The 15,563-nt window shown below is 34.0% G+C and overlaps 1 long non-coding RNA gene across 2 annotated transcripts in view; it reads right to left on the bottom strand.

Annotated features, from left to right (window-relative positions):
- Nucleotides 1-2,931: 2,931 nt before the first annotated feature.
- LOC138918801 (uncharacterized) overlaps nucleotides 2,932-15,563 on the bottom strand; it is a 28,064-nt gene continuing 15,432 nt past the window's right edge. The window contains exons 4-5 of one of the 2 annotated variants that reach the window (XR_011428564.1): nucleotides 12,763-13,162; nucleotides 2,932-3,513 (exon numbers count right to left, since the gene is read on the bottom strand). This is a non-coding gene — a long non-coding RNA (uncharacterized lncRNA). Of the gene's footprint in view, nucleotides 3,514-8,099; nucleotides 13,163-15,563 lie in introns of those variants that run through there. The other variant, XR_011428563.1, reaches the window with a different exon arrangement.

The following is a 15,563-nucleotide window of genomic DNA, read 5'->3' on the forward strand; positions in this document are numbered from 1 at the left end:
GCATAATTCCCTCAAGGTCCATCCATGCTGATGCTATTGGCAAGATTTCATCCTTTTTCATGGTTGAGTAGCATTCCATCATGTATATATACCACATCTTCTTTATCCATTCATCCCTTGATGGGCACCTAGGTTGCTTCCAAGTCTTGGCTATTGTGAATAATGCAAAGAACATCAGGATGTATATATCTTTACACATTCATGTTTTCATATTCTTTAGATAAATACCCAGTAGTGGAATAGCTGGATCAGACAGTAGCTCTATTCTTAATTTTTTGAGGAATCCCATACTGTTTTCCATAGTGGCTACACCAGTTTGCACTTCCACCAGCAGTGTACAAGAGTTTCCTTTTCTCCACATCCTCTCCAACACTTATTTCCTGTCTTGTTAATTATAGCCATTCTGACCAGAGTGTGGTAATATCTCATTGTCGTTTTGATTTGCATTTCCCTGATAGTTAGTGATGTTAAACATCTTTTCCTGTGCCTGTTGGCCATCTGTATATCTTCTTTGGAGAAATGTCTGTTCAGATCTTTTGCCCTTTTTTTTAATTTTGTGTTTTGACAGGTATAAGCTCTTTACATATTTTGGATATTAACCCTTTATCAAATATATGATTTGCAAATGTCTTCTCCCAACTGTTAGGTCATCTTTTCCTTATGTTGATGGTTTCTTTTGCTGTGCAGAAGCTTTTTACTTTGATGTAGTCCCATTTGTTTATTTTTCTATTGTTTCCCTTGCTCAGTCAGACATGGTCCTTGAAAATATTATGCTAAGACTGATGTCAAAGAGTATACTTCCTGTGTTTTCTTTTAAAAGTTTTAGGGTTTCAGGTCTAGCATTCAAGTCTTTAATCCATTTTGAGTTAACTTTTGAGTATAGTATAAGATAATGGTCTTCTTTCATTCATTTGCTTGTGGCTGTCCAGTTTTCCCAACACCATTTATTGAAGGGACTTTCCTTTCTCATTGCATGTTCTTGGCTCCCCTGTTGAAAATTAGCTGTCCATAAATGTGTGCATTTATTTCTCAGCTCTGTAGTCTGTTCCATTGATCCATGTGTCTGTTTTTGTGCCAGTACCATGCTGTTTTGATTACTATAGTTTTGTAGTATATTTTGAAATCAGGGAGTTGGTACCTGCCGCTTTGTTGTTTTTTCTCAGGATTCCATTGGCTATTCGGGGTCTTTTGATAATCCATATAAATTTTAGGATTCTTTGTTCTATTTCTGTGAAAAATGTCATTGGAACTTTGATGGGATCGCATTGAATCTGTAGATTGCTTTAGGAAGTATGGACATTTTAACACATTAAAAATATTTAGGTGCTTATATGTTGGGTGCCATAGATATTTTCAAGTTTTATATCCTCTCCTCTTGTTGGATTAGTCCCTTTATCATTATGTAGTGGTTCCTTCTTTGTCCCTTGTTGCAGTTTTTGTTTTAAAGTCTATTTTTTCTGATATAAGTATTGCTGCCCCAGCTTTCTTTTCATTGCCATTTGCATGGAGTACCTTTTCTATCTCCTCACTTTCAGTTACTGAGTGTCCTTAGGTCTGAAGTGTGTCTCTTCTATGAAGCATATATATGGGTCTTCTATTATTATGCAATCAGCCACCCTATGCCTTTTGATTGGAACATTTAGTCCATTCACATTTAAAGTAGCTATTGATAAGAAAACTGGAATAGCTCTCTCCTGGAGTCCTGTTATAAAGTATTTAGTGAAAACTTAAAATGTATTATTATCTTTATCTCTCACAATACCAACAAGAAGTCTTTAATTTGTATGTCTTCTTTGTGTCTATGCTCAGCCTGATCTCGGTGTCTTCACATTACCCAGGCCTTTAATTAAGCCCAGAGTTCTCTAGCTCTTGTCTCTCCAAGAAATCTACTGATGCTCCTACCCCATACTTTATTTGCCCCACAGCATCATAATGTGGTTAGTAATAGAATTTAGACTATATTTTTGCTACTGAGAGATAGCTTAGAGACAATCTAGGCTCTCCTATTTTATAGGAAAAAAAATACCAAAGCCTAGAGAATTGTAGGGACTTGTCCAAGTTTACACATCGTGTTGAGACCAAAGCAGGAATAGACCTAATGCTCACTTTAAAGAAATTCAGATTTTATTACATTCCATGTCACTCAAATAAACCTTATTTCAACGCCTACTTTTAAATTAATGTATCAATTTATATCATGCCAAAGAATAGCAGAAAAGCACACAAAATATACTCCAAACTCAAGCTGGTTCCACTGTGGCAGATATGCATATAGTAAATATAAACAAAATGAGAGTAATGCCAATATAACATATATCATTGTCATAAAACCCAAGTGCTGAAAATAAGGCATTCCTAGAACTTTGACAAATTCAAGAGCGAAATGAAGAATAATAGCTACCAAATGTAATGAGTGACTTGTGGAAATAATCCAACCTAAAGAGCAGACAGGAAATAGGTGAAGAAAAAGCTTCCATCAGAGTGATTCTGGCATTCTAGTTATCACTACTTTTTGGCCTAATAATAATAATAAATGATTCTGTAGCTTAATTCTAAAAATGGATGGAGTTTGTCATAAAGATAATCAGTTGTACTGCAAACAGTCTGAAGAAAAAAATGTCAATGTAAGGGGATTTATCAGAATGGCAGTGTTTATTTGTTTCTACTAAACTCTCTTGAAGCTCATCCCTTTGGCTCTTCCCTGTAGACTTCTTTATTAACATACCTGTCACCTTCCTTGAGAGCACAATCTCCTAGAGAAGAAGGATTTAATATTAATTAGGAAAACGGAGTCAGAGATTGGAGAATCTGTCAGTTTTTAACCCAGGTACATAAGAAGCACTAAATTTGAAGATGACAATCATTCTGGAATTAAAGGAGAATTTTCTGTTCTGAGGCAGAAGCAATATATAAGATTTCTTTGTTGCCAGGATAAAATATACCTTATGACTAGTCACCTCTCTTTGCTCTCTTTCCATATTCACTGTACCCACTCGCTTTTGTTGCCAGTTGATCTCTAAGATGTTCTATTATCGGGAGAACAGTAAGTTGGAGATGAGGGACCATCTAGTATTCTGGTGGCTGCAAAAAATGCTCCCCTATTGAGTTAGTAGGCACTCTGCCTTAAATATTTTTGAGTTTCTCTAGTGTTAATCACTCTCTTTCAGTTTTGTCTACATTCTAAACTTACAAATCTGAGGTATAGCCCACAAGACGTACTTATTCCACTCTGTGTATCCCTACGTGTGGAGTTGTACCCAAGTGAAGAGCTAGCTTCCTTGTGTCTTTTCAACTCTTCATAAATGATCCCATAAAACTGAGGCAGATTTTTATAATTAAGAAGTTGTGAAATAAACATGAAATTTTAAAACGTGAGAAGAAAATAGCATAAAAAAGAAAGCTGGCTTTACTTACTTGTTTCTCCAAAATGCTTTTGAAACTCAAACTTTGTCTCTCTGCTCATACAGACTTCTTCATTACCGTGCTTGCCACCCTCTTCAAGAGTGTAAGCTCCTGGGAGATAAGAATTTAGTGTTCATCTTCTGTATCCCTAGAGTCTGGCACAATGCCTGCCATATAATAGCCACTAAATAAATGTTTAATAATGAGAAAAAGAATTTAGTGTCTGACAGAAAGAAACAATCCATTCTTTCCCATACAGCTCATTATGCTGATAGGATCTCTAGGTAATTATTACTAATGACAAAGAACATTGATTGAGTGCCTATTTAGATCACATAATCCTATTTAAATAAGCAGCCAGCATACTCTCTCTCTCTGAACCACAAGGCTCCTTCAATAGAAAGTACTGAAGATTAAAACAGTATTCAAGGTAATTTGAAGAGGAAGATAATTACACATGAATGAAGAGCTGGGAGAAGGTGCAGAGAAAATCCAGATCTCTTTCTTCTGTTGGATTCCTCTAGAGTTCCCACCCAAAATATCAAAGCCATAAATAGGATGTTTGCCTTGTGTGTTGATAAGAAAAATCTTGAAATTTTGAACAGCTTACTTTATAATTCCTCATTAGGGAATATTGACTATCCTTACTTCCATTACTCTTGGACATTAGACACACTGTGAGTCAACATTGATCACTTCTTCCTGCAAGTAGGCCATGGCAATGATTAGGAAGATAACTGTTTGGAAACTTATAAAGCTGCCACTTAGTCAAAGTGCATCCTTGACTGTGATTCTGTAATCACTTTTTAATGGGCTACGGTGACTGGCTGAGTGTTTGTTATCTGTGGTTCTCATAGTTTTTATTGTCTGATATTTTGATCTCTTAAGGACATCCCTTCAGTATTTCTGTGCTACAGGCTACTTCTTGTCTTTTTAATCTTAAAGCTTCCATCACCACCAAACTGTCATGAATGCCACATCTTCAGCCTCCCTTTAAATACTATGGAAAGTCTAAATGTTTTAAAAAGTAAAAATTCAGGGAAAAATTCTGGGGAAAGTAATTGTGGGATCATTTCACTTATTTTTAAAAGCTTCCCTACTTTCATAACAAATTAGCCTTTTGGACCTATGCAAATATCAGTCTTCAGAGCCACCTTAATATTCTTTTTAAAAATTTCAGCTGCAGATTTTAGGATCTTTGATGGAAATTAAAAACAGCTACTATTATTATTTTCTGCTACTTCTACTCCAGGATCAACATTTCGACAATTGTGTTCCTGATCCCACCTTCCAGGTTATTTTTGAAAGTGCAATACAATGTTTCTATCTTTAATAATAATAATAATGTAATATCTCCAAAGCAGACATTCAAGATAGCTCACATTGACACGGTTTGACTTTTTAAGGCAAGTTTCCATGTGGCCTCAATCGCTACAGTATCAGATGGTTGGTAGTTATTCCCCCTACTTCTCTGGCTCAGCTTAGAAATCCAACATCAAACCCTCAGCTGGAACCGCAGGAAGAAAAGTACAGTCTGGCATCTTTAGGTTTTGCCAACTCCAAGTGCCAATGTGAACCCAAGGCCACATGCTCTGTTCAGAGACATGCCACCTACCAAACTACAATTCACAACATGTCCTGAACTTAGTGAACTAATACAATGAGAAAAGAAAATGGCAGCTTTAATTCCAGAGAAAACTGGAATAGCTCACTTTAAAATATTTCTAGTGATTCTATTCAATTCAGCAAAACTTTACTACACCTATACTTTCTGCAAAACAATATGGTAATTCTTAGAGATGTGGGGACAAAGAAGCACAACAAAGTAAAGCACAAATTCTGACTTCAAGGTGCCTGCAGTACAGTGGCTTCTTGGATAGAGATAGCAATAAAATACCTTCCATAATTTGTATAATTGTATGATTTAGGTATTTTGTTGTTGATGTTGTTTGTTTGTGTATTGGAAAAATTCTCTCTTTCTCCTTTACTCTACACAAAACACTTCTGACAACATATGTGTGGGTCTTCCACACACTGAGCAATTCTGCAACACCTGATATGTGTCCTCCAATTCAATCCAGTTCTGATTCTATCTACCTCAAGTTACTATCAGATCCCACAGGTTAATGGCTCAGGCGCACAAGACCACCCCCGCTTCATTTCAGGTACCAACCACAAGTCCAGGGTGTCCCCTGTTCTTCTGACCTTCTGGCTATAAATTGGAGGTTCCCAGGCATCCCTCCTGGAGTCCTGTTAATTTCCTAGAGTGGCTCACAGAACACAGGGAAGCATTTTATTTATGAGATTACCAGTTTATTATAAAAGGATATAAATTAAGAACAGCCAGATGAACGAGACGCATAGGGCAAGGTATTTGGGAAGGGGCATGGAGCTTCCATGCCTTTACCAGGGAAGCCACTCTCCCAGCACCACCAGATGTTCATCAACCCGGAAGCTCCCCAAACTCTGTACTATTGGAAATTTTATGGAAGCTCCATCACTTATGCATGATTCATTATTAACTCCATTTCCAGCCCCTCTCCAGAAAATGGAGGGTGGGGCTGAAACTTCCAAGCTTCTAATCATGACTTGGCCTTTCTGGTGACCAGCTCCCCTCCAGAAGCCCATCAAATGTCACATCCCATCATTCAGAAAATTCCAAAGGATTTAAGAACTTGGTGTCAAAGGCTTCCATCACTCAAGAAATTACAAAGGGCTTAGGAGCTATATGTCGGGAACTTGGGGCAGAATATAGAGAGATAGACAGACACACAGATACATAGATTTATATACATTTCTTATTATTTCACAGTTTAGTAAAAGCAGAACATGCTAAACTACAATGGAGATTCAAGAAAGCACTAAGTGATCCTAACTGGTGGTTTGGCTCATAGAAAGCTTTATGAATGAGGTGGCATTTTAAAGCATGGTGGAAGTGAAGAAACCAAGAAAAAGTAAAACAAAACAGAGTAGGGAGAGGTAGAGAAGCAAGACCACACACAGTGAGTTAAGGAAACATCCGGATATCCAGACTGACTTAGTGCAGGATCCATGAAGAAAAATAACAAGCGATGAATCTGAAGACAAAGGTGGAAGCCAGATCACTGAGTGCCTTAAAATGCAGCCTGACAAGTTTGAATTGTAGGCAATGGGAGCTATTGGAAGTTTCCGTATTGTTTGTTTTTAGCAGGTGGGTGAAATTATTAGAGTTCTGCTTTAGAAAGAATACCCTCGCAGTATTGCGCAAGGTGGAATAAATGGAAGTGGAAGGAAAACAGGAAGCCATTATTCTATCCTGTGCAGAAACAAGCCCTGAATCAAAATGATGGTAGTAAAAACAGACAGAAGGGAACTACTGTGGGTGAAATTATTTCCCTTTTTCAGATCTTGAAAGAAAATCTTTCCACATTTACATATGCAACTATTATCTTGTCACACTTTAACAATGAAAGTATGTCATTAACATTTTCTGCAGTAATTTATCTTGTATATACTAAAATAGTTTGCTTGCAATGTGAAATTTTATTTTCTATGCAGTGTTCATGTATGTGAAAATCTTCTAAAGGTTTGAAAAATATTAGAAATTAAAGAGATATTTAGTGGTCAAACTCATTCATATTCAGAGTTTTGCATTTGTTGTCTTTCAAAAGTATTTTTGAAGATCCCCTTTGAGTTCCAAACTAGTAGCTGAAAGAATGTAATAACAGAAGCCATATACATGTAGGGTAGACAACCAGTAGAAGGAAAGAAACTCAATACGTTGTGTCAAAGCTTATTTAAATGGTAGACCAGAGCACTGCAATAAACTTGCTGGGAAATTGAGGCATAAAGACAAGGGCCAGCCATCTGACAATAGAGAACTCAATGAGATAGACAAGAGTGTCTTCATTCATTCATTTATTCACTATCCTATGACTTAGCCATGGCCTGGTTAATATATGTGGCAGAAAAGAAAAATGACTTTAATGTATTTTCAATCAGAGTTATCAATTCTCTAGTATGAAAGAAGATTTTAAAATGATTCCTCAGTGTTAAAGTATTTCTAAAGCTTAAGAAAACATACCAAGATTCAAAACAATCTTCCAAATAATGATTTTCTTTAACAAACCTGTACTGTGAATAAAATATATGAACAATGATATTCCTTAGAGTACTCCTTAAGAAGCGAAAACTTGGACACCATGTCAATTTCTAATTGCAGTCATGCATCACTTAAGGATAGGGATAAGTTCTGAGAACTGCATTGTTAGGTGATTTTTCCTTGTGCAAACATCATAGGGTGTACTTACACAAACCTGGATGGTATGGGCTGCTACACACCTAGGCTATGTGGTACTGACCACTATCCTATATGCAGTCCATCCTTGACCAAAATGTGTTTATGCAGCAAAAGACAATATTTTGATTATATACATGCTTTTATTTACATATTAATTACACCTTTAAAATCACTCTATAGTGGTCTATATATCAACATAAGAAAGTGTTTAACAACATATTATTAAATTTTTAAAATTAAACTACAAATTTGCATAATATAATCTTTCTATAAGTCTAGAGAGAGAGAGAAAATTAAAACTATAGAGTATATATGCGTATGTATACACACGTGTACTATATATTATTAAATATGTTAAGATTATTTTTAGAATTTTAATAGCAGTTATTTCTGAATGAGGGACTTAAGAATGATTTATTTACTCTATATATTTTCTAAATATAATTCTGCAATTGGAAAGGAAAAATACATATTTTAACCTTGTCAATTTAAATTAAATAACTATTTTAAAGGTGTTTGAAGATGTAAAATTTTTCAAATAAACTAATGTGGGCATTCTTTTAGATCAATTTAAACTGTGCTAAAGAATAAAAGAAGCATAAAGCTTATTGTAACTCAGACTTGTTCCCCAGTGGAAGAAATGCACTTCATATGAATAGAATATCGATGAAATGAGAACAACAGTATGATATATACGATTGTCATGAAACCCATTTCTATCAAAGCACATGGAAGAAAGTGAGGCACTTCCAGAACTTTAACAAGAAGAATGAAATCTGGTATAAAAGCAATCAAATATAATAAGCCACCTGTGGTAATCACCCGCTCTAAGCAGCAGAAAGTAAATAGATGAATAAAACAGTTAAGTTGGCCAGATTTACCAGCAACTACAGCAGACTTATGAAAACCAATTCATCCCCAGTTGTAATCTAATCCTAATAATTTATGAGGATGTATCATAGTCCATCCTAGAAACAGATGAAGCTTACCATTACGATAACAAAATTTGCCTTATACAAAATATTTTCCTAATATGATCTTCCCTTAAAGGACCTTTCAACTAAAATGATAAATGCAAAAAATAAAACCCAGACTGGACTTCACCTTTTACAAAATACCTTTCATTAACCATATCTTTTATCACTTTCTTTTAACTTTTTCTCTTCGGATAATTATAGATTTTCATGCAATTGTAAGAAATAGTACAGAGGATACCCTATACTCTTCATCCAGTGTCCTCAACAGTAACACCTCGCATAACCATAGTACTATGTCACAGCCATGAAATTAACATTGATATAATCCATAAACCTTACTCGGATTTCACTAGTTTTATATACTATCATTTGCGCGCATGTCATATTTGGTTCTACTTAATTTTCTCACATGTGTAGATCTGTGTGACCACCATCACAGTCAAGATACAGAACAGTTCCATCACAACAATCCCTTCGGCTCTGCTTTTATGGCCACAGTGACCTTCCTCCCCTGCTCCTGACCCCTGTCAACCACTGATCTCTTCTCCATCTCTATAACTGACATTTCAAGAAAACTGTATTAATAGAATCATATCGCATGCTGTCTTTTGAGATTGGCTTTTTTTCACTCAGCATAAGTCCCTTGAGGTGTTATGGGGACCAATTGTTTGTATGCTTCTTTGCTGAGTGGTATTCAATGGTATCAGAGTGATTCCTCCCCTTTATTATACTTTTTCAAAATTGTTTTTAACTATTCTAATTTGTTTGCCTTTCCATATAAATTTTAGAATAATTTTGTCTGTGTCTAGAAAAAACTTGCTAGAACTTTGATAAGAAATGCATTAAATCTATAGATCAATTTTGGAAGATGATATCTTTTCTATGTTGAGTGTTCTAAGCCATGAATACAATATGTCTCTCCATTTACTTAGGTCTTTCTTTATTTCCTTCATCAGTATTTTATAATTTTCAGCATAAGGATACTGTACATATTTTACTACATTTGTATCTAAGTATTTCATTTTTATTGGAGCAATTATAAATGTTTCACATGTGCATTATTAGTATGTAGAAATAGATTGACTTTTGTGTGCTGATCCTATATCCTGCAACCTTGCTGAACTCACTTATTTGTTCTAGCATATTGTTGGTTTGTTTTTTGTTTTTGTGGAATTCTTGGGATTATTGATATAGACAATCATGTCATTTACAAACAGAGGTGATTAAATTTCTTCCTTTTCAATCTGTATACCTTTTATTTCTTTTGCTTGGTTTTATTACTTTTTCAAGTGTGCTATTATGGATACATAATAAAGATATCAAAAGTTTTAACAATATATACCTGCACAACTTGATTTTCTTTTAAAAACATAAATAACTAACTTCAATAAAATGAGTTATGGAAAAAAAATAAAAGTGTAACTTTTTTCTAACCTCTTTTATTTTACAATCACTTCAAGTCAGTACCAAAAAATAACATTATTAACCTTGGTGACCCAGTTCAGTTAGCAGGTTTTGCTCAAGTGTATGAAGCATATTGGTAAAAAATAAAAAAAATAAAAAAAATTCAGTAACAACTAATTTCTTAGAAACAAATCAGAATAAACAGATTTATATCTAATACCTGAATCTTTTATGGTTTATAATCTTAATCAAGAGGTTTTCATTTTAATCACTTCAAATACAAATGAGTATTCTTATTATTACCACAAATTAATTATAATCAAGAGTTTGGATCTGCCATGAAATTAAAGCTTTATAAATTCTTGATTTGTAAGTGTCTACATGAGAGAAATAAAGTAATATAAAGAGTCTCATATTCTTTTGTAGAAATAACTTCAAAAATAAAATTTCATACAAGCCTAGCTTTGCCTTATACCAAGGCACTCTTGCTTTGAGAAATAACTGGAATCAGAGTTCATGCAGTGGATTTATTACTGATAGGTCTAGGATAGTATGTTCCAAAGTGGGGTATGTAAAATATTGGACAAGAGACATATTCTAGGGCAAAGGTTTTCATTGGTTAGTTTAGTTTGGGATAAAATATATAAATCCCTTTTGAGCTTACTACCTATTAGCTTATTAAATTATCTATGAAGTCCTGCATTACTGAAACCTATTTACCTTTGTTTAATTCACTGTTTTTCTAATTTATTCACCATTAAACACTGCTGTCGAATAAACAACACATCAGACTTCACCGAGTTTCTTAAAGTCCATGTTGGGAAATGCTCACATAGGAAATGCTGGCCTCGCCCTCTCAGTAAGTGCTTAGTTCTCAGGGGTTTGTGGGAAATTACTGAAGTGTTTGGGATCCCTTCGTCCCCTCTCGGTCACTGTTCCTCTGGACCTAATGACACCACCTTGTACCATATAGTAGTCTCTTAGTACATTGCTGGATGACAAGGAAAGTATTCTGAAAACCATCTGAGTTAGTGCATTGCTGAACAAATCTTATTGTGTAGATGCTTCGTAGCTAACATGGCTAGTCAACAATATGAGCACTTATATGCAGAGCACAGTGTTCAACAAATGTTATTTTCTCCCATCCTCACCCCCTCAGTGTCCAATATTTAGATTCAACCAAATTATAATCGTAAGGACCTCAGGAATTGGGACAGCCTTAAAAAGCTATTTTGGAGCCAGTGAACTTTCAGCTTCCCATATATAATACCACTTGATTGACTGGTCACTCTAGGAAGAATGAAGAATGTCTATTCAAACAAATGACATTAAATTCTAGCTGCTTTAGTCAATTTCAAAATAATACCAAGATTAGGTCAATTTGAGAATATCTCTTAATTTGAATTTTGTTATATATATCTAAGGATAGTAGCAATATAGCATCTTACAAATGTCCAAGCTACAACAAGCCTATACAGTGAATTAATGTCATAAGTTCATATTACCGAGAACTGTTGATTGTGTTTCTCTTAACTCGTTTACCTAATACATTATATTAAAGTAAACCAAAATGATGGAATTACTTTTTGAAGATTTTATCAGTTTTCCCTAATCATTCTAATCATTATTCTGCTGTTTTGTCAGGCTTCCAAAAATCAAATTCCTTTTAAAAGAATATTTGCTGCACTTTGCTTTTCTCTGTTTCTATTAATGAAAAGTTAGTGAACACAGCTCCCATCCAAACACTGCCACACCAAAATCTTCATGTGAAACTGTCCATTTTATTATCTTAGCAATAACCACTAAGTCAGTTGAGAACTCTTTCAATAATGTCAAAAACTTTGACAGTTCAAAGCAACCCTTGGTTCATATCTCTTTTTTGGGATAACTAGGAAATCATTCCCAGATTTCCTAAGTCTGGATCACACTTTTTCTGGTTAGCCTTTTATAACTAGTTGAATAAACATTTGGCATTTTTTTTAAAAAAAAAACAAATATTAAAAGCAAAATGAATTTTCCTTTTATACCTATATTTGACCCTTGGATTTTTTCCTAAAATTTATAAAACTTTACTTCTGCTTACATTCCTCTCAACAAAAGATTAATAGTTTGAAGCCTTGAAGAGACATCTTAATGAGATAATGAAGTATGAAATATTACTGACACTATAAATAGGTAAAAATACACTTTCCCTAGTCTTATGTTCTTAAGACACATAAAGAAAACTCTTTAATCATTCTGGTGCATTTCATATTTTACTTTCAGATCACATAAAATGCTTTCGCTATTAACCAAGGAAGTGTCTGTGTTTGCATCTCAGAAAATATCTGGGTCTCATAGCATATATAAACCTGGAGCATATCAGTCCAATAAATATTCAAGAGCAAGCTTGGTAGGATTTTCAAGAATACAGGTATTGAGACCAACTAATTAGAATGGAGATTTTGTAAGAATTTTCTCAGGGAGATAATAAACTCAGAACTTAATAAAGCTCAGAGAGCTGTGAAATAAAAGACAATACAATTCAAGCTATAAGGAAATTTGTAGATAATTCTCTCGCTCTGTCATTCCAAAAAAAAGATTGCAATTTCTGCCTAGCTGTATTGGACATTCTTTCTAACAAATGAAAATAACTCTTAACCAAATCTGATTCAGGGCAAAATTATCTAGACATATTAGTCTGGTATTCAGCCACCTTACCTGGAACCAGATATTCAGACACTTGTGATATGCTCTGGAACTCTTGGAATCTTCAAGTTGAAAACATGTGAACAATGGATTTGGGCAACTGAGGCTATAGGCTGGAGAAGCTCTGTATAATTCCTTGATCAATATGAAGACCTATCTTTACCACCACATGTAGTATCTCAAGTTTAATGCCTACGGTTGCTTGATTCTTCTGTTTGCAAGGAACAAAAACTTGTCAAGTTATCTCAAGTAATTCAGAAGTCGTTGCAAGAATAAACATTGTGGTGCATCCATACTGGGTTGTCTCTTCAGCAGCTCTTCTCTGAAAACTACCCACCTTGAACATTGGAGTCACTCCTACAGTTCTAGTTTGTTGTAAAACTCTGTTTCCCTAGGCGTCATAGCAGCACATCTGGAAAAAAAATGGGCTAATCAAATATTTTTCCCTACAAATTAGTAATTTTAAGCTAAATGATATAGATATTGAGTTCATGGGAGCTGAGTTACGTTATGTTAAACATGTTGAGGGAATTTTCATAAAGTCTTGTTTTTTGCATATCTGGTGACTCTACCATTCATTGGATTGCAATCAATGATAGACCTAAGTATTCCACAACAAATTCAAGTTTTTACATGTCATTTGTAACCAAAATAATCTTAACTTACACATATGATTATGCAAGCCCATAAAACACAGAACAATCAAAGCTGAACAACATGGACTGAGAAAAGCCAGAAATCTAGATAAATTTGAGATCTGTGGTAATGCCGACCCTAAAATTTTTTCTCCATGGCTCATCACTGATGGGTCTCAGCTAAACTTTGTAGTCCTTCTTTGGATCAATCTAGGACAGCATTTCTCAACTTCTACTATATATATTTTTTCTCTGCCTAATAGCATCTACTGAAACAGAATTTCAGCTTTCCTAGAACTTTGACTTATTATAACCTCTTATAGTCCTGACTCTCTACTTATGACTTTTTCTTAGCTTCCATTCTCATTGCTCACTATGTTTTTATTTTCATAATTTTAGTTAAATTTCTAAAAAGGAAAATTACCTTTTCTTGCCTAGGTTGCCATAGATTGATGGCCAACCAGTGGATTGACTACCCTTAAATTAGCTGATGACTCCTTGTTCATTCAACTATGAGATCTCAGAATTTACACAGTTAACTCAATCACCACAGTCTAAGACATCGCTGGCATTTTAAGGCCTGTCTAATGCAATGACAAAGAATTACTAAATTCAGAAGCGTTAGAATTAGAATTAGAAAGGATTGAACTTAAAGGAAATTATTCTAAAGCTAAAAATAATTTTGCTTTAAAACTAAATGGTGGCATAGCTCAGTCCTTGATATTAGAGTTATAATAATTTCTGGAATTAGCAGATGCCAAGGTTTTAATCTGACCATTAAATATATATATCAGCACGGGGATAGATAGTTTCGCTGAAGAATTCCACCAAACATTTAGGGAAGAAATTATATAAATTCTTTATAATTCACTTTTTACATATGTTTAAACATATTCTCTATATTACAAAAAAAATATTTTTTTAAGAAAATGAGAATTGTGTTTTGTTGGTTAAGTTATTCCTTCTCAATTTTGTTAAATTCCTAAAGCTATTTGGAAATACATATAATCTCCCTATTATATGTGAACTAAAGAAAGCTATCAATAAAAACTTGGATATATGAAAATGAAAAAATGAATTATATACATATATCTTAGAAATAAGATATATTTCCTTAGAATACCACTTTTTTCAATGTATTGGGAAAGTAATGAATATAATGCCCCAAAACAAAAAGAGATAAATTATTCCTGAGTCAAGTATTTCTTATTTTTAAAACAAATTTTAAAAGATTTAGATGTTACAAAGAAAGATAAACACACTAATGTCTTGCTATATTATAATAGGAGCTGAAAAATCTCTTTAGGGTCATATTTTTCTTTGAGTTCTGTTACAGTAAATATGGGTTTTTGTATCACATTACATTTCTGTTTCCCAAGCTAATTATGATGTAAATGAATCGATGCACAGCATTTCCTAACAATGACAAGATGATAAAATTGCATATATACTACCACATACTGAGAAAGTTCTACAAAATTCAAAGTAATTAACCTCACTTTGATTTACATAAAATACGATTAAAATAATATATATAATATTTTTGGAAAATACTGTAATGAGAAGCTGAAACTTTTGCTGATTATTACATTCTTACAGAAGCTTTTAAAACACAGGGGTATGGTACTCAACTCTCTATATTATGCCTTATTTTTTCAAAGAGAAAATGACATATGTTCTTAGAATGTCTTTGGTCGCCCCAAGAAGTGTTGTAAATGAACCAAAAATGTTATTTCTCTTTCCTTATTAATTTTTAATTTTTAGCATAACATATTGGAGAATGTGTTATAATCATTCCTATTTGTGTTAAGTACTACCGGAACATTTCCTTTTTTATGCCTAATATGGCTAAGAACTACAGCTAATTATGCTTTCTTCAGTGAAATTCCAAAAAATAGCTCTTATAGTTTCGGACTTCAACGTGATATGCTTTCTTTGGGACTCGAATAAAGCGTAGTAAGGGGGTTTCCTGATAAATCATGATCAGCGGGGAAACAGACTTCAACCCTCACTGTAACTAAGACACTGTTTCTTTTAATTACTTAGCTGTGGTGAGAGTTGAATACATATGTCCTGTTTCAACTTTGTTTTTATATTTACTCTGACATGTTCAGTGGTTGCTCTCAAACTATTTTTTCCCTGCCATATGAGACACAAACTGTTAAGTTTGAAGTGCAA

This window comes from Equus caballus, chromosome 18 (genome assembly GCF_041296265.1).
Source record: "Equus caballus isolate H_3958 breed thoroughbred chromosome 18, TB-T2T, whole genome shotgun sequence".
NCBI lineage: Eukaryota > Metazoa > Chordata > Mammalia > Perissodactyla > Equidae > Equus > Equus caballus.